We start from the raw sequence: 20020 nt of genomic DNA, 5'->3' as shown, positions 1-20020 counted from the left end.
GATACTATTTTGTTAAGAAATTGACTGAGAGCTGAAAAAGTAGGTGGCAGAATATGCTCATGAAAAGGGTGTGTTTTTATTGGAACAGATGCATTTTCTATATAATTTAGTCCCATTCAATTAGGTAAAATCCTATAGGCGCACATCACATGGAATTCCTCTTTTCTTTCTTAGCAGTCTAGAGTTTCAGATGCACAGCCCTTTCCTGGATTTGACTCAGAAGATCAGATTAATTTCTTTTACATTCGCAAATCTGACTGTTTGTGCAGCTGGGGACTGCTCACCTCCCCGGGTGTGCACCACCAATGTCAACAACTCCCTCCATTGCCTTCACCAGGAGGTAAAGGTGTCCTTTGGATCATCTAGAGAAGGAGCTTCTTATGTCCAGAAGCGCAGACAAACAGCAAAAATGTGCCTGCTTCTATTTAAGGAAGACTAGTCATTTGTCAGTATGAATACATCATTTTATTCATTGGTTATTTAGTTATCAAAAAAAATGTTGTTTTTTTTAATTAAAACATTAACTTTGCTAAAGATTTCATTGCATGAATAATCACATAACTGAAGTACTTGCACTGTTTATACCCGCTGAAAACAAAACAAAAATTAAAGAAGACTCAGCTAGGAACTGATAATCATTTGCTGATTTACCTATTAAATTGCTTTGAAGTCTTTCTTAAAGTTAGCATAATGTTATTATAAAGATGGACCTGAACCATAAACCTCATCAGAGCAGACCTGAATCCCAGCATTTGTAAAGACCAATGGTTTTTAGACTCTGCTTTTTTAATTTAAGCCACAACAGATCCAAGACCATCCTTGTATATTCATCTGAACTTCTTCCTAGGTTGCAACACAGAGATTTTGTATTCTAATAACCATTTCTAATATGTAGAACATGGTAGAGAATGTTTTTAGATATTAAGTAGTCCTTGGATTACAGTATTTTTTTTTAAATAACCTGATACTGCATCCTATCCGTAATATTTATCTTAAGTCACAGAATAAGTGCAAGGCAATAAGTTGAGGTTCTCTACTCAGACCTATCCAAGTATTCCAGTTATGAGGCATATTCTAAAACTGTAACCCTCTCTTCAGGCTTGGTTAGTAATATTAGGTTCACCACTGCAAAGGAACAGAAGCTTCACAGAAAAAGAACAAAATCCCACGAATATCCTCACCATTCTGACAGAAGGAGAACTAACCTCGTCAGCTGCAAACACTCATCAGAAACATTTGAACGGCCATTTGGTGTCAACATCATTACTACATCAGTGGTTTGGAATTCACTACATATCTGCACTAATCCAGAAGTCGTATTTACACTTCTAAACTGTGAGCTGCACGCAAAATGTACATGTGAAGAAGCCAGCTTTAAGCTCCTCTCAAAATACAGGTTTAACAATATTCTACCTGAATACCCACCACCTTTAGGACTTGAACAAGAAAATAGATAACTTTTCATATATATATATATATATGTGTGTGTGTGTGTCTATATATGTATACATAGGTAGGGACATATATGTGTGTGTGCATATCTGGTGAAACAACAAAAAAAAGAACACTGGAAAACATGGGCAAACTTCAGTAACCATTGTCAGAGGTAGTGGAAGGAGTTTTTGTTAATATTATGATTTTTAGGAGTTCATCACTGCTTTTAAAAAGAAGTGGTATAGCAGTCAATCAAAAACACAGCTAATCAGCTTTCAACAAGATATATCAGGAACTGAAAAATAAATTTAAGCTAAAACAAGTCAGAGTGACTTATGCCAGTTCCCCGCCCATAGACATTAAATTACTTATACATCAAAAAGCTCGCAATATCACAGCTTTATAGCAAATTAGATTGGCTGTAGCCTGAGAAATTGTCCTGTGTTTCTCAGGCTGTGGTATATGGACTACTGAGTACCTGCAAGGTGTCAGAATGGCATCCGTAAAGTGACTACTAAAATTCTTGTAAGTTCACACAGGATCACAGTCTGAGGAACAAAAGAGTTAAAAAAAAAAAAAAAAAAAAAAAAAATTGAAACAGAACAAAGAAATTACTGAGTACCGAATGTCAAGCCATCTTCCTAAGAAGTTCTTGTAATAGATATAGCCTGTTGGAGTAACACTGCACAAGATGATCCTTGGATTTTTTTTTTTTAAATTTTGTTTTTTTGTCCAAACAAATTAGTTCTTCTGAATTTTTAAAGTTTGGAAAATATTGATCTATCCTGATCTTCAACAAGCTTTCCTAATTGCCTGATCCCACCCAAATCCACTCCTCCTCCCTTCAATCCATGATCCCAGGGTGCTTCGGGTCTTTCCTTCAACTAGTACTTATCAGGGCATCCTCAGAAGAAAGTTTCCTCTTTCTTTTATGAACTTTGCCTCTAAAATTATACTACCTTGAGGAAAAAAGCCACATATTCTTTTGTTTTGTTTTTTCCACATATTATAGTCCTTTCACCATTTATGAAATAGAGCAACCATGAAAATGATGATCCTCCACTATGAAGCTTCAGAATAGCTGTAGCAAAACAATAATTATCAGGTAGGAAATGGAAACCACCAAATAAAGCAACAATTTTACGATGCAGAATAAGTGCTTTCTGCTTTTCTCCCAAATTCTGTAGCCATGTAGAAGTGAGATAGTGCAGCCACAAGCATGAAACCTTCACAAAACACAGTTTCTGGCAGGTATTCTTGCTTAGTCAGTGATGGGAAATGTATTCTCTTTGCATTTTTACTAGTTTCTAAAATGTCTTTGAAAGCAGAGATGTGAATCTAAAATAATGAGCAATTTTCCTGGTAAAACCATGGTTTAAATAAATTCTTAGATGCCAGTGAGGAAACATCACTTTACAGCCAGTAAATCAATGACCTTTTCATTCAGGCTTCATTGAGGAAGGTCATGTTATGTTAAGGAACAGTAACTATGAGTATCTAATAAAGGCCACTGGTGCCTTGTTGGTTAACTTGGCAGCTGTGGAAACACAGTGACCTTGCAGCAAAAGGTGAGAGCATGAGATTGCACCCCTGCAAAGACTTAGCCATAGGTAGGTTATTAACATGAATGTTTCATTGTTGACTTAGCAGCATTACTCACAGAAGCAACATTATTCATGCACTTAGTGACTGAAGAATCACATTTTCACATGCTAGCTCACACTTTTAAGCAACAGCTTGCTCCTTGTTGTCCAATAACCATAGAATACCAGGTTGGAAGGAACTCTTGGCAAAAGCATGGTCTAGAAAAGATGGCCCACCACTCTGTCCAGCTGAATCTTCAAGGTGCCCAGTTTTTCTATACTCATGAACGATCTGGATGAGGGGATTGAGTGCACACTCAGTAAGTTTGCAGATGACACCAAATTGGGTGGGAGTGCTGATCTGCTGGAGGGCAGGAAGGCTCTACAGAGGGCTCTCAACCGACTGGATTGTTGGGCTGAGTTCAGTTGTATGAGGTTTAACAAGGCCAAGTGCCGGGTCATGTACTCAGGTCATAACAACCCCAGGCAACGGTACAGGCTCAGGGAAGGGTGGATGGAAAGTGCCTGGCAGAAAGGAATGTGGGGGTGTTGGTTGACAGCTGGCTGAACGTGAGCCAGAAGTGTGCCCAGGCGGCCAAAAAAACCAACAGCATCCTGGCTTGTATCGGAAGTAGTGCAGCCAGCAGGACTAGAGAATAGATTGTGCCACTGTACTCAGCACTGGTGAGGCCACACCTTGAATCCTGTGTTCAGTTTCGGGCCCCTCATCATAAGAAGGACATTGTGGAACTAGAGAGAGTGCAGAGGAGGCGACGAAGCTGGTGAGGGGCTGGAGCACAAGTGTGATGGAAGCGGTTGAGGGAACTGGGGCTGTTCAGCCGGGAGAGCAGGAGGCTGTCGGGAGGTCTTATTGTTGTCTACAACTATTTGAACGGAGTTGTCTACAACTATCTGAAAGGAGGTTGTGTCATGGAGGGTGTTGGTCTCTTCTCCCAAGTAACAACTGACAGGAAAGAGGAAATGGCCCTAAGTTGCTCCAGTGGAGGTTTAGATTGCATATCAGGAAAAAAATTATTCCCAGAAAGGATTGTCAGGCATTGGACCAGGCTGCCCAGGGAATTGGTGCAGTCACCATCTCTGGAGGGATTTAAAAGATGTTTTGACGAGCTTCTTAGGGACACGGTGTAGTGCTAGAGTTAGGTTATTGTTGGACTCAATCCTGAGAGTCTCTTCCTACTAAAATGATTCTATGATTCTATATTTTCCAAAATGCAGAGACTTACCAGTATTAACTAGAAAAACTCCAGGTAAAAGACCCAAGTTCAAATTAACACATCATTACCAACCAGCAGGATGGCAAGTGTGTTAGCATGTAAATACATAACTAACCTTTCAATGAAGTCTGAAATTAACCCATGGAAAGTCAATGGGCTCCCCAAGCATCTGCCAGGCTTGAAGCTGTGAACAGTTGGACTATCTTTACGGATGTGCCAGGACTGCTGCTTCCTCTACATCAGGATCACTCAGTAATTTTTTAAGTCTAGTGACTTCCACTTTGGTGGCATCAGCCTATTTCTGTGGTGAGAAGTGCTTGGAAAGTCATCATAACCTGGTAAGTGCTTCCTACCACCCCTGTTGCGAGAGAAGTTCACTCTGATGGTATCTGCCTCAATTAATCTATAAGAAGCTCAATCAAAAAAAAGTCATGAAATCGTTGAGGAAAATCATGTTGATTTTCCTAGACTTTGGAGCAGGCTCATAAAATGCCTTACTACTCAAAACAAAGCTGCCAAATGATACACTTCCAGCAGGTGCCATTAAAACAGAGCAAGTACTGCTCGTTACCAAGAGCCGACACAAATCTTCCCATTGAGTTTAATGGGCTTCAGATCAAAACCTTTCTACAGTGTTTTCCATTTCAGCTACAGGAAGATACTAGAAATACAGTCTCATCTTGAGAGATATAGAGTACCTATTTCTTCCCATCAATAGAGATAAAACAGTGAAATTTTACTCTTCTCCTTCCTCTCAACATGAAAAGTATGTGGAACAGTTCGAAAATTACGTTATCAGAAGAATCACTTCTCCCAACACAAAACAATGCAATTCTCTCGGCTTCAGTAAACTGATGCAAGTTCACACCAAACAAGCTCTGTTATTTAAGTGTACCTAACTGAAACAGCTCCCGCACTAAAAGAAATTAAAAAAAAAATAAATTAAAAAAAAAATCACACTACCGTATAATGAATATATTAAAAACAAATCCCTGTGCAGATGGGTATATTTCTATAAGCCTTCCTCCACTTTCCATACAGATATGTACAATGTGCAAGTTATTATTTTCCCCATGATGTCTTGTGCATAGAAAATGCAAAGCTCAGGCATTAATAATAATCATAAAAACACCAAACCCAACAATAATAATAATTATGAAACCAATTCAACATGATGGCAGCAATAACTGGTTTTGAAACCCTGCAAGTGTAAAAGTCTTGTTTGTTTTATGAGCCTGCACACAGTGCTAGTCTTAAAAATAAGGAATGTTGTTTCCAGCTCAGATTTCATAAAGAAAAAAAATTACATCTTTAATTAAGATTTATGGCATTCAATAGGACTCAGCAAGGATAGAAAAACTGCTTCAGAGTGTAAAAAAAAGAAAAAAATACACAGTAAAAAATGGGGAAATATGATTAAGTGTCTTTAATTCCTACTGCCTCCTTTACAGGGTTTCCAATGGCCTCAGGCAGAAATAGGCACTTATTGTCTTTAAAATGGCATTATTCTTGGCATAAAATGTTTATGGATCAAGATGAAACTCGTTTTGAGAAATAATAACACTGGCATGAGTTGAAAAGACCTTGCCTTTGGAGAAGAAAAAAATGAAAATATATTTAGTTTAACGAAAAATGTACTTAAAGGGAAACACTTTAAAAAAAAAAAAAAAAAAGAGACAGAGTTTCATGATGAAAAATATGGTTTAGACCTATAATACTTATGAGACCAGGGTGATTTGCATCTCAATAACACGAAGTTAAATTTAAATTTCAGTGCAGTCTTAAAATGGAGATAACGATGACCCTTAAAAGGAGAATGAGACTTTGCAAGGAACATCATTAACTATTTCTAGGCAACTGTGTTGCCTTGGGCAATGAAAATCTAGGAAAGGTAAAATCCTTTTAGGGCTCAGCCTCCTAAGCACTTGGCACCTATTTCTGCAGATTTAACCCGCAGGAAGCAGTGGATGCTCATAACTACTGATAGTCAAACCCTGGGCTGAGTCTTTCCAACCATAGTCTTGATGGCACTGCAAGCTACACTCAAAAACAAGCCGAAAATACAGTATTAAACACATGACCATGTCATTAAACCTTTTCCATATTCCAGGTCCATGAGCCAATTTGGGGTAGAAACTTGTGTGCTCTCAGGTGGTTCTGCTGCCCTAATGGAAAAAATCACATGAACCTGCATACTGTCACTTTTGTGGAGCTGGTCATGGTTTTTATAAGTTGGGCTTACAGCCCAGCCTTTTCTCTTGTGAAGGGAAAAGAATTACAAGAACCAGTGGTTTTGCTGGGCCTTTGGTCCTGCAGCATTTAATATCATGAAGAACAGCGTTCGCTTGGATATTGATTGCTCACACAGCTGTGTGCTGAGAGATGTGAACTTAAAATCTGGACTAAAATACAACTAACCTGAGCCAGAAAACCTGGTTCAACGTGACTGATCCAGGAGGACCAATGAGGTGCTAACCGATTCCTTTTGATCTTGCTACATCTTGGAACTGTAAGTGGAATTAAGGTACCTTCTAACATCCTACCTTGCTTCAGAAACATGGTTAGAATCCTTCAGCTTGGGAACTGTTAACTACTCTGAAATGGGGTAAAATGGCAACCTTGTGATTAGGTTTTGAGGCCAGGTTATGCCTGTAATAGAGATGGAGCCTGAGGGAAATGCAAAAGAATAAAATAGCAGCAAGTGGCATATTTTCTTCCATCTGGCAAAAGAGTATTCCATTAAAAAGTGTTTCATGCAAGTAGTTAACATCTAACTTCATTGAAATGACACCATAAAATCCTAAAGAATAGACTACATTCTTTTATAACCTCTTTTCCTAACCAATAAAGGTGAAATACACTGGATGCTCAATTACTTGCTCCAGGAAAAAGAGACAGCTTGAATACTATTTTCTAGCCTAAGAATGAGACCCACCAAAAAAAAATCCAATTCCCTGTGTAGAAATTATCCCAAAGCCTTAAAACTCTCAGCTGAGATGTCAGTCAGGTTTCTGTAGGAGATCGAGTCTCAAACCAAGATGCCAACACCATTCAACACTACCCTGGCAAGATTTTTGAAGAATGCCTTTTTGAATTCATTTCTTCCAGAGGAAAATCTGTACTGAACCTCAGACAAAAGTTCAGGGGTAGGGGGGCCCTGAAACTTCAGGTATCCCTTTATGTGAATAAAAAAAATAATAGTAAAATAAAGAAAGACTCATTGGCACAGAGAGAATGAGATAATGGCCATTTAGACCAGGTAAGTCAATCACTAGGAAGAGGGAAGGATATGCATCTCAAAATAATATTAACACTTTTCATAGAGTACTATTACTATTTTGTGCGTTTTTGATTTAAAACTAAAGTGTCAACAACAACCAGATCCCTAACAAATACACATTCTCACCAGCACAGCAGCTAAAATGTGTGTTGTGCTTAGTAAGTACAATGCATCTGAAGGATGATACAGTTAAGGGCCATTCAAAACCTCACAGAAACACCCTAGAGCTCGATTATTGATTTATTTATCATTGCATTTTACTGACAAAAAAGTCAACTTTTTATTTGACTTTTCACTGTTGTCAAAACACCGATTCTAATCTAGGTTGCAAATGTACTGAGATCTGTACTGAAACTAATTTTCATTTAGTTCCTGAAAGTTTCTGTGGGACTGTGTCATGCAGCACACAGGCCTTACTAAGGTGAAATCAAATATTTCATATTTACCAAGAGACACATTTCTAGGGGAGCAAGTTCCCGAGCAAAAGGAAGCGGGTGAGCAGGTTTTCTTTTGTTTTGTAACCTCAGCCCCATCACCGAAGTAAATCTCCCATATCAGGAGCAGACTTCATCTTGAGTGCTGCAAAGTGATGCTGAATCTCAGAAACAGGTCTGGAAATTCCAGAACTTCATCTTTTTTCCTCTCAATAACACAGCAAAACAGAAAGCTTCAAAAACTAATTTCAGTGCTCTGTGGGGCTAAGTGTTGTTGCAAGCAGAAGATTAAATAGAGCTGATGTTTTGCATCTCTACTTCTGCAGTATGTCCAATTCTGGTTTTCCCATGATGTTTTTGTTCCTGCTTTTCCCTCTATTTGTGATTTAGAAATGTTTAGAAGTGAGCTTCTTTTTTCTTTTCTTTCCCCAGTCAATCCAGTGAGCACGTGGAAGGTTTAAAAAAAAAAAAAAAAAAGAAAACACAACAAGCAAACAACAAAAACAAACAAAAATAAGTGCCAACCCAGAAGAAGTACACAGCACAAGATCATTGCTATAGGCTAAAAGTACAAGGGTACTACAAAACAGCCCAGCTCATGGGCTTCTGTGATCACACATCTGAGGCAGATCATTAGCATTTTAAGGAGTGGGTGATGCTTGCAGCCTCTCAGTTAAAGCATTGTAACATTAACTGGCAGCTTGTGGGAATCAAGGCATTTTCCTTACATATGTAGAAATGAAAGTCATGTAATAGTTACAAGTTCTGCACTCCAGGGGGAGTGGGCGACATTAGCACAGGATAATCATATGGCTGAGACCACAAGCCTTATTATCTTCTCCTTTAGAACTGGCTTTTTTAGAGGTAGCAGTGGGGGCAAAAGCACTGCCATAAACCTCCCAGTAACCTCTTTCATGATGGAAGGGGCAGAGCCTGGAACCAAGGTGGGCACTAATTTAACTACAGCAAATGGTAGAGAGAGATGGAGGGAATGCTGCTTTGGTCTGCCAGCATCATGGTCACTTTGAAGTATCTGCTGTACCACCCTCCCCTACTTTTGATGGAAAGGGAGGTTCAGAGAACAAAGTGTTTCAATCAAGTTGCTCATGATGGGCATTGAGAATGACACTGGGAAGTTAGTGGAGTGAGTCTGGGCCAAATTCCTGCAAGTTCACATATTTTTTACAATTTCATGTGACTGCATTGCGGCACATGATTTTATCTTTATGTGATAATTCATTTTTGAAGCAGAACGTCATGCTGCATATATATTGTATTAGGGTTTATTGCTGAATACCTTTCACCTAGAGCTGGCATATAGTTTTGGCCTTCTAATATGAATAATAAAAAATTTACACTACTTATTTGTGAAACAAGATCATATTGATGTGGGCAGGATTTTCAGCTATATACATGGTTAATTTATAGGTTCATGTTTCCGTGATAAGGGAACTTTTAAGACATTTCTAAAGTCTGACTTTGTTTTGGATCCTTTTGCTAACAGATGGCTGCATCCAGATTTTGCAAATACTTAAGGATTTATGACCAATTTCCTTTAAATGTACCCTTTGAGCAATTTACATTGTATTTAGCAAAAGCTGCTATTTAACTTTTTTTTCTTTTTTTCTTTTTTTCTTTTTCTGTCATTCACTTTTGTGTTATATTCACATATTCTTTCTCAAAATGATCACCATTCTCAACATCTTCTAGTGAAACTTAAGCCTGCTGATGGGGAAAAATTGCCTAGGATTAGTGGGAAGGTCTCAGCTAAGATTGTGACAAGTAGTTGCCCCAAGAAAAGCTGGTGCAGTTTTCCCACTCTTTCAAAGGAGCTGAAGACACAAGTGTATCTCATGGTCGCTGCTGCCAGGTTCACTCTCTAAACTTGCCTGCGTATAATAAATAGTCAAACCAGAGAGCAGTGGGTAGAGAGATGTCCCATTTCTTCCCCTAGTTTTTAAATGTCTGTTTTATGCTCAGAATATAATTTTAAAGAATATGCTTTTATTGAGTGACTTAAATATTTTAATTATTTTTAGGCATTTTTTCATTAAAGAAAAAAAAAATCTAGTGACTTCTCTTCCCTGTTTTCAAGGTCGAGAAGTTTGATGTTGATTCTGACTGTGTCGGGAGAAGAGAGGGGAAAAAAAAGTTACTGGTGTCAAAAAATACTATCTTTTTTTTCAACCCTCAGATATGAAAATAGCTTTATAAAATCTATAGTACATGTAAAACTGAAAAAGCTCCTTTCTTAGTAATAACTTCTTAGTATCGCACTTCCAATAACAGAACTGTGTTATACAATAATTTTATTTTTCATTTTTCGCTTTCTTGACCTTCCAATTTAACAGCTCAAATCAAAACAACTCTGTTCCAGAAAGACCACTACCTACGAAAGACAACCATGTTCCATCAACATGCAAATACACACAAAATTTAGAGTTATACTTACAGGTTGATCTATTCCCAGATGATTTTGGTGAGAAGTGTATCTCTGTGATTCTTTGGTAATGGGTGCTATTTACATGTGCAAACCTGTAAAGATACAGAGAAGAAAAACATCCTTTGCTTTAGAGATACTGAAATTATAATATACTAAGAACATGTTATTAGTTAAGGAAAACTTGGATTTTTATGTCACAGATGAAAGGATTTTGCATGTTTCACCTTCAAAACTGAAGAACACAAACAGCTCCTGACTTTGATTTCACTGTAATAAAGTGGAAACTAAAAGGGAAAATGGAGATCAAGAACTGAATATATCACGGAAGGAAGAACAGTGAGAGGTGAGAAAGTCTTCACAGATGCCCTCTTGAACCTGTTCTTTCTGAAGACAGAGTCAGGAGAGCTCTGAATTGCTCTCTGAGGGGAGCTGTGTTGAGCAAAGAATACAGAGAGAGCCTGGGAGATAAACCTCGCCTGATCTACATCCACTTTCCACATGGTCCCCCTACACAGAATCATAGAATTGTTTTGGTTGGAAAAGGCCCTCAAGATCAAGTCCAACCATAACCCAACTCTAGCACTAAACCATGTCCCTAAGAACCTCATCTACATATATTTTAAACTCCTCCAGGGATGGTGAGTCCACCACACCCTGGGCAGCCTGTTCCACTGCTTCACAACCCTTTCTGTGAAGATATTTCTCCTAATACCCAATCTGAATCTTCCTTGACATAACTTGAGGCCACCTTATGACTTGAAGAAGAAAAGCCCCTTCTCATTCTTTTCAAGCCTTGTTCTTCTCTTTCTACACAGCCTCCCAAAATCTCTCTCTTCTGCCACCTATTCTCCCCCTAGAGAGGGAATGGGAGTCTCTTCATCCCTTCACTGGTGTCATGCGGTATAAAAAAATATTCTGCAGGTATTCAAAAAAACCAAAACAAACAAACAAAACAAAACAAAACAAAAACTTGTTCACCTTCCCCCCAGAAAGACACTTGGTTTCACAGATGTCCCAAACAGGAGGATAGTCCCATCTCTGGTTTTGTGCTCAGTTTTAGAAAGCTTTAGCCTATGGAAAAAGCAAACCTGGAACATGAAGTCACACTCACTGAAGGAAAAATCACATCCACATAGGAAGCTGTTGATGGCCCATCCCTTCTCACGGGACCAACTTGTTTATATGAGCCTACCTTTAAGTCTCTTGAGACACTGAATATCCCTGAGATCAAGCATGAAGACACATGCATGGGTCCAACACTCAAAATTCATACTCAGTTGCTTAATTAATTAATTAATGCAATCAGAAAGCAGTGAGACAGCTGGGTGACTAGTGTGATAGATACAGTGTATGTTTCGAAGTCTCGACAACAAATGTCCTCCTCCCCAGACCCTGCGTGAGCTATTCATTACTTCACAGGTTGTTTTCAACAATGAATGCACTTGAGAATGTTGTGATTGGCTCATAAACATTTCATTAATCAAAAAGAGCAACCCATAACCAAATAAACCACCCATTTTAAAGGATTCATTCTGTTCTGTTATATTCTATTAAAAACCTTTAGGGAGCTGGGATCACATCTTTTCCATATAAATAAATTCTTGATACATGGCTATTTAGTTTGATTTCTTTAAATAGTAAAGAGAACTTGGGAGAAAATTAGAATAAGGAGATAAAGGAAAGTGTGTCAAGTGATTTATCGTAACTAGAACTATACGGTTATGCTTAACAAACACCCATACATCCAGGGCAATATGTTTCTCAAGATCACTCCTAACACCCTGTTGAAGTGTCTCTGGCAGACTGCGCTTCTCAGTCTGGATGTAGTGCTTCAGCAAATGATGACTGACATTTACAGAGCACCTTTCACCTCCAAATCCCAAAGCACCTGACAGATTGTTCAAACTGATTACAGGCTCTCCGCCAGGTTCTGCTCTCTGATGCATCAAGGTAGAGGGGAGTACCCTCCCTTGGTAGCCTAGCTGTAACCTCAATTAGGTAAGTGCAGCTCGACTGACTTGGCCACTTTTTATTCAATGGTCATTTTACTGGTCTGCAAAACTTAGCCAGTCTTACTACTTTCTGCTTCAGCATTGTGACTATGCAGATTTCAAACACCCACATTCGTGGATCGCTTGTGGCAAAGAAACAATGATTGTACTTCTGTAAGAATTTTGAGTAGATAGTATTGATCTGCTCAGCAATAATCCTTCCTAAAGGCTATAAAAATCACTGGCTTATGACTAGAGCCTTGCAATCCATGAGTCCACTTTAATCTCAAAAGATAAGGGTCCAGAATCCTGAAAATTACCAAGTGCCACAACTCTCACCTCCATCAGCAGACCTGGAGTCTGTCACAATCTTGTTTGACCCTGCTTTTTTGTAGAGGTTCACCTACTGTGAGCATTGCAAAATGTAAACCAGTCCTATTGGTCTCTCTGAACCCTGATGCCCTGCAGTCTTGTACACAATGTAATATTGTCTTTCTCTCTGCAGAAGTACAGAGTATGCCAGCTACAACATTAACAGGTTGCTCAAGAGCTGACCTCACACGTTAACTGGAAACCTGAAGAGTAAAGCTGGTGTCAAACCACCTGATGGAAACAAGCATCCATCCAGGCATAGAATGATCACATAATAGAGAGTAAGATGCAACTAGATGAGTGAATGAGGGTGCAATCATTTTGCACAAGCGTTTGTGCAAAATGTGGCTAGTCTGTGGCTAGATTCTCCATCCTTCAGCTCACCTGCAGGAGCAATTCACCCACAACCCAGAGACAGATCAATGAAATCTATCTACCTTTCTTGTTTTCTTCCACTTAAATGACATCTAGGTAGAAAACATATCTGATTGTTTGCACAGGACAAAATGCATGCCATAAGAAGAGGGTGATGAATGAGACTTAGAGCCATGTTTCTAACTGGTCTAACAGAAGAGTACTATCAGACAGCAATCTTCCAGGCTTGTTCCTGGAAGGAGTATTTATCATTCACTGCAAATCCTCATCAGAGCTGTATGAGTAAATACATCCCTGCTAACATGCAAAACACACATCAACTACTGCTAATCACCATTGCTCTGCATGTGACAGAAGTTGCTGTCTTCATTACTCTGATCACTGAGAGATAAACAGTGCATCCGTAACTACACTTGCTTGTGATCACTGAGTGCCTTCAAACAGCCATGGAGCTACGGCTGAATTGGCCAGCTGTGTATTTTAATCATATTGCATGCAAATCTCTTACTAAGATTTAAAAAAAAAAAAAAAAAAAAAAAAAAGAGACCAAGGGATCAATTCAAAGGGCAAAAGAACCTTAGCAAGGTAAGGACAGATGGCACTTAAGCCTCTTTACGCTGTTGCTTATTTATCCTCAGATGCTGCCACTTAATAGCATTGATGGAGGAATAGTTAACAGAAGCAAGGAATTAATCAGTGGGTCAAAGGCCATTTCTACTTTGTTTCTTTTATTTACCTGAGACAAGATGAAATCAAATAAGAGCTCCTAGAAGGAGAGTTCCAAAGGAAGCTGCTAATCAAAATTCGCGTACTTGGTATTCACACAGTGCTCTCAAACTCTGTAAAAAAATGTTCAGCTGAATGGATTGCAACATGCTAAGCAATCTATTGTAAAAACGGGGGCTCTTGGCTAGCTTTCCTGGGAGCTTTTATTCTTTGAATTGGAAAGACCTTATTGAGTCTAGAGTCCCACAGCTCTAGAAAGTGAAACAAAGCAGATGTTGCCAGAACCATATGTATTATATTTGACAGAGAGGAAAGTTAGCCCCATTTCACATGAACATGTATCCAGGAATAAAACACGTTGATTTGCCAACAGACAATATCCTCTATTCTATTGACATGCTCCACCCTTTCAATAAAATGTTGGATTTACATGTCCTGCTCTCAGTTTTGTAACAGATTGCTTCATAACCTTGAAAATGTTAGTAAACCTTACTGTACTGTAAGAACTCTTTTTTTTGTTGTTTTGGTTTGGTTTTTTGTTTGTTTGTTTATTTTTTGTTTTTTGTTTTTTTTTTAGAGGGGAGGTGGGGCTTGAATGTCACATCTTAACTGAGAGCAAAAATGGGGCTCATTCCTATTAATGCTCTAGTAAGACCTAGAAACCACATTGCACTTACAGGCATTAGCAAAATATTGGAATACCAATGTTTGTGCTAGATGCAGAAATGGATGTACCCACAAATCCAAAACCTCTCTTGAATGATCAGAAATTGTCTGTTTTCCAGATGCACATTTCTAGAATGACTTCATATCTATGTCAGGCCAAATAATAGAAATTTTGGACTCAGACATGCTTGGAAATTTGAATCTTGATCCAAGATCAAGTGATGTGGTTTGGGACCACCTTTAGGTTTTATGAGATCTGGGCACTGAAAACACCTGCTGCCAGAGAAAACATGGGAGGCGTGGGAAGCAGATGAGAATGAGAGCAGAAGCCAGGTTCATTTGGGCTGGGCTACAAACCCAGCTCAGGGCCAGGTTGTCTGGGAACCTTGTCAGGGTTTGGACCGGTGTGCAGTTCCACATGATGTCACTGTACAAGCAGCCAAGCTGTAGCTGAGGATTTCTTCTGAATTGTAAAGTTTGTTCAGTCTTGAAACGCCAGCAGAAAACAGAAGGCACTGAAAAACTGAGCTCAGTGACCCACAGACCTTTAGCCCTTGTCTGGAAGGACTCAGGGAAATGGTGTTTCATTCTTTGGAAAGAGACACAGTCCTTTGTATGCATTGCTTGAACCTTCAAAATTCTGGACTGATAGCATAAAGATAAATTACAGATGAGAAGGTCTCTGTGGGCCAGGTAGGCTTCAGGTTGTTTTCTGTGTCTGTCACAGATTTGCTATCGGATATGGGTAAATCCACTAGAGATTACCTAGCTCTACGTGCCTCCATGTTTCATCTGGAAATAATACAGTTATCTGCATCTGTTTAAATATAAAAGCTGAGGCGCTCAGGTATTGCCATCATGGAACCCAGATAAGTCTCTCAGGCTCCAAGATCTGGATGAAAGTCTAACCACACACTTTTCCAGACTTCAAGAGACTTATTTTCCATCACAGTTATATGGAGAAAACCACTCAGATTAACTCGCACTGAGAGGTCTCACATACCTCGGGTCCCCAAAAGCATACCTTAATATCTTGAAATTTCCTCTTTATTTTTTTCCTCCTTCCTTTGTTGTTTATCGCTCTCACAATTCCCTTAGTAAATTAAGTTTTAAATGCTTCTGCATGTAATGGACTTGAGATTAGCAGTATAACAAACCCAGTCGAGTTCAGGAGCCTGACTGTACTGAGACAGATCCTTAGTTTAATCAAGGTGTCTGAGGTTGAGGTTTGACTTTGGTGTGCCATGGCAAAGGTGGCTTGAAACATAACCTGGACCACTGAAGATTAGCCCACGAGTCTCTTTTTTATTTAGCCTGCTTGTGCCTCATGTCTTTTTTCTTATATCTTTACAGTTCCAGACAAATGCAGATTTCCCAGCTGGAGAAGACCTGAACCATTTGGCACCTGGTCTCTTGGCAATGACAGGACCAAGAAAGCTCTCAGACTCACTACCTTTGTTTCACAGGCTCATGCTTTTTAGCATCTGAAGAGGACTGGAACTAATTCTTAAGGACAGCAAGCAAAAGTTTAATCAGATAATTGTGATAATGTTATCAGCCTCTAATTGGTTCCATAGAAGAAAATGTAATTAACCCACTTAGCCCCAAGAACCCACTAGCTGTTGATAGGCTGACATTTCCAAGAAGCCCAAATGTTTGAGACAACCTTGTCACAGGACTGTTTGTGATTTACACCCAGTGATATCAGGTGGTGAATGGTAATGAAAGGGAGAATGGGGAAAAATGTCTGAATGAAGCACACTAGCAGGACCCACAGTCCACAGAATGATTCTGGCTCTGCGGGAGAGCTGGTCTCACTTTAAGCCTCAGCAAATGAGTTTTGTTTCAGAGAAAAAGAGATGCAAGATTGGTGTCAGTTCTAGAAATTTGAGTAAAATTGCACCAATTTACAGTTGTGCTAAACTGGTCTACATTAAACACTTGCACTTAGAGACTAGGGATACAAAGAAAAAAAAAATCTTGAGTGTGGGAGATGGAAGCCCAGCCATCTAAGTGCACGTGTATCAGGAGATGAGTAGAGAAATGTCACCATGAAAAGAACCAATTATGTTTCAATGTCTGTTTCTACCAGAAAAGCTCCTGTTTGACTGCCAGTGGCATTTTATGTCTTTCCAAGGCACATTTAGGATGGAAGTGACATCAACTTGCCTGAGAGAGCTTTCTAAGTCCTCCTCCATTTAGTGGCACTCAGCAGTACATATTAGGAAAACTGAATCAGAGGAAAACTTACTCATCATCAACAAAACATCAGGTTTCCAGATGCACCAGGAGGTGTGACCTGCACTGTTTTCCACAGCCTTTTGCCCAACCTGCTTCCACATCAGAGGCCCGCAGAAACTACAAAAAGATAAGACATCATTGAGACAAGGAATGCTGTCTTATGCAGTGCCCCCGTCCATCACATGCCAGAGACTGAACTCTCCTCTCCCAGGGCGGTACATCTCCTGATATAGGGTGCTATGGGTGATACAGATCTCCTTTTCCCATGAGTTTTGGGTTAGGCAGACCTCCAACTGGTACGTTTTTCCCGCAGCTGTAGCGATGCTTTGCAACACAGCAGCTCTGACTCCAAGTGATCACAGCTGGCACATCTCTTTGAGCTGAATTGGTGAAATACAGAGTAAATGACAGGTTTCTTCAATGCAGCTCTTAGAAAGAACTTATGGAGATTATTATGAAGGAGCTGTGAAGACATCACTGGAATCTGCTTGTGGAGCTGACAACCGAGAGATAGCTTTCTTTGATAACTTTTAATCACTGTGTTTTCTACTTATGCAAATTGTAATAATACCCTTGATGCTCTGTATTTCTATAGCATTCAGGCTTATGGCAGTGACATGAAGATTCAGAGCTGGTTGCTCGTCTGTCACTAGCTTGTTTCTGCATCGAAGATGTATTACATTTGGCAGTGACATACATCATTGATTCATGTAATACCTGTGACATTAGAACACACATTCAGAAAGAAACATCTCACAAAATGCCACTTCGGCAGACTTCATCCAAGTTTCGTCATGGTTTAGGGTTTGCTTGCACTGCAAACTGCAGGTAAGCCCCTGCCATGAGGGAAAATTAAAATAAATAAATAAATAAATAAAAAGGCCTAATTTATCCTGCACCAAGCTTCATGAACCTCATTCTCACTAGATGATACAATAGGTTTTAGATGCCTAAATTACCATACTGGTTTTCAAAAGAGGATTATGACTCCTAAGTCACTTAGGCGGCTTTGAAAATGCCATCAAGGATCTTTGCACAAACACATAGCTTGGTGGGTATCATTACCTGCTACAATATATTATCATGAGTGACATGGAAATTACCTATCTATTCCACTCTGATTCTAACATAGGATTAGTCCTTATGTTACAGCTACCAGTGGTTTGTCCAGTTCAGCTTTCCATCGTTTCCTTTTAAAGATGATTTAATAGGCCAAGGGACCATAATGCTGTCAGTAGCTGTGGTCCTATTAGATCATGCTGCCATTAATTGAGACTTAATACATCCCCTTGCCTAGAAGAATCTATTGTGGGTAATTTTGTCTTGTTATTCAATCTAAACTTTCCATCTCATTACTCGCAGCCTCACCTACTTCAGCCACCCTACATGATTACTTTGCCTGTTTTCAGCTATGATAAAGATGTGGACTGTTATCATATTACACCCTCTGCTCCTCTGGCTGTAATTAAGTCAAGGTGCAAATTGAATTTGATTACCCAAGGTCACAGGCTTTGCCTAAAAGAGATGGTCAAAAGAGGGGAGGGAGCACTATCAAGGCCATGTTGTTAATGATGACCTGGACTCTGAATAAAGTGAGTCCAGAATCTGTAACAGAGTTTAATTTAATCTGCTGTGCTCTTTTTATTTACACACCTATTTTTTTTCCTAGTTATTTGAACAGACACTAGAGCGTGTATATTCAGCGCTGAAGTTGCCTATCCCACACAGACTTTACAAGGCTTTGGGAAACATGATATAAATTGTTTTGTTTTGTTCTGTTTTATTTTTTTTTTTTCTGTTATGACACAAGAGCTGTTAGTGTTAGCAGTGTGACAAGGATAAATAGGTCAAATTTAAATCAAGGTCCACACTCAAAGTGCGCTAAGCACTCAGGCAAGCTTCACAGTTCTACATCCTGGTTTGGAGAAGTTTTAGTGGACCAGAGAGGGGCACACATGCTGAAATACTTGAATGAGATGTATGAGATCAAACGTCAGCAAAGAGGCAGAGCTAGGACTGAGCTCCTAGACTGAGTCCCTCAAAATGGGATGCACACAATTTCAGAGCTCAGTTTCATTACCCATACAGAGATGTTTGTTGCCATCTGAGAGGTTGTTGAGCACCTCACCAGGTTTATATGTGTTTTTCCAGAAGGGCAAAAATCCTGCATAGCATCCTTCAGGCCCCTGGAGATATCCCAGACACTCTAAACAGCATTAGAAATCCATATGTGGGTAACTGAATTGCAATCACTGTCATGCTACTTTTACAATAATAAATGCGCAGTCTGAAATCTGTCTATGCAAATCCTTTTGTTGTTTGGGTCTTTCTAAATTGTGGCAGGTAGGGGTTTTTAGCCAGAATTTTCATTCAGTGGAAAATTCTGAAATTTCTAGAATTTCAATTTTAAATCAGAACAAATTAAAAAACCACAACATTTCTTCCAGAACAGGAAATGTGTTCTCTTACCAGCTTTATTGAGTGTAAAGGTACTGATGGGTAGAGGAAACATTATACTTGACTCAAGAAAAAATAACAAAAGTTCCAGAATTAAAATGTGAAATTAAAGTAAGTGCTTTTGTTGTGTTCTTATACACCACAGGTGCTCCTGTGAGAATAAGAGTAAGTTTAGAACAAGAGGGAGAGCAGATAAAGAAATAATAGATATTAGATGCAAGACACCTGGAGAAAATATGCACCAGGAAGAGTATATAGAATTCAAACCAAAGGATGTAGTGGTCATGGGAGACCAGTCCCAAGGGTGACATAAAGGCCAAGCTTTGTAAATCTTTGCAGCTTACACTGCTCTTTTCTGCTTCTCAGGAAGCTACAACCCCTCCTAAGCCTGCAGTAAATACTGCTGTGACCAGCAGCAGTGTCTCTCCTGAAGGAAGATCAGCTGGTGGTGCAGAAGCACAATGGATTTGCAACAGTCCGGGTGAAACACTTTTCTGTTTTATGCAGTAGACACTTCCCGTGTCCATCAAAAAAGCCTTGACACTGTTCATATGCCCAAAGCACATCAGCCAAACCTCAGGAGGAGCTATGGGTATAGGTGCACGCACCATCATTGCAGAACCATAATGTAACAGACAGCCAGGGGCAAACCCAACTGAGCAGGGTTTTCCCCAGATATGAATTTAGCGACAGCACATCATTAAACACCCATGGACTGGTGTAATTGCATGTTACTGTGTGTGGATCCACAGAAACAAATCCATAACTACCTCATTTTTCATA

General features: G+C 39.4%; 1 long non-coding RNA gene across 1 annotated transcript in view; it reads left to right on the top strand.

The window, feature by feature from the left end:
* LOC110357420 (uncharacterized) overlaps positions 1-19450 on the top strand; it is a 57556-nt gene extending 38106 nt beyond the window's left edge. Inside the window, exon 4 of the long non-coding RNA XR_002411071.2 lies at positions 15893-19450. This is a non-coding gene — a long non-coding RNA (uncharacterized LOC110357420). The remainder of the gene's footprint in view (positions 1-15892) is intronic.
* The last annotated feature ends 570 nt before the right edge of the window (positions 19451-20020 follow it).

The sequence above is a fragment of the Columba livia genome, chromosome Z, assembly GCF_036013475.1.
Source record: "Columba livia isolate bColLiv1 breed racing homer chromosome Z, bColLiv1.pat.W.v2, whole genome shotgun sequence".
Classification (NCBI taxonomy): domain Eukaryota; kingdom Metazoa; phylum Chordata; class Aves; order Columbiformes; family Columbidae; genus Columba; species Columba livia.
This window is presented reverse-complemented; position numbering and strand designations above follow the sequence as displayed.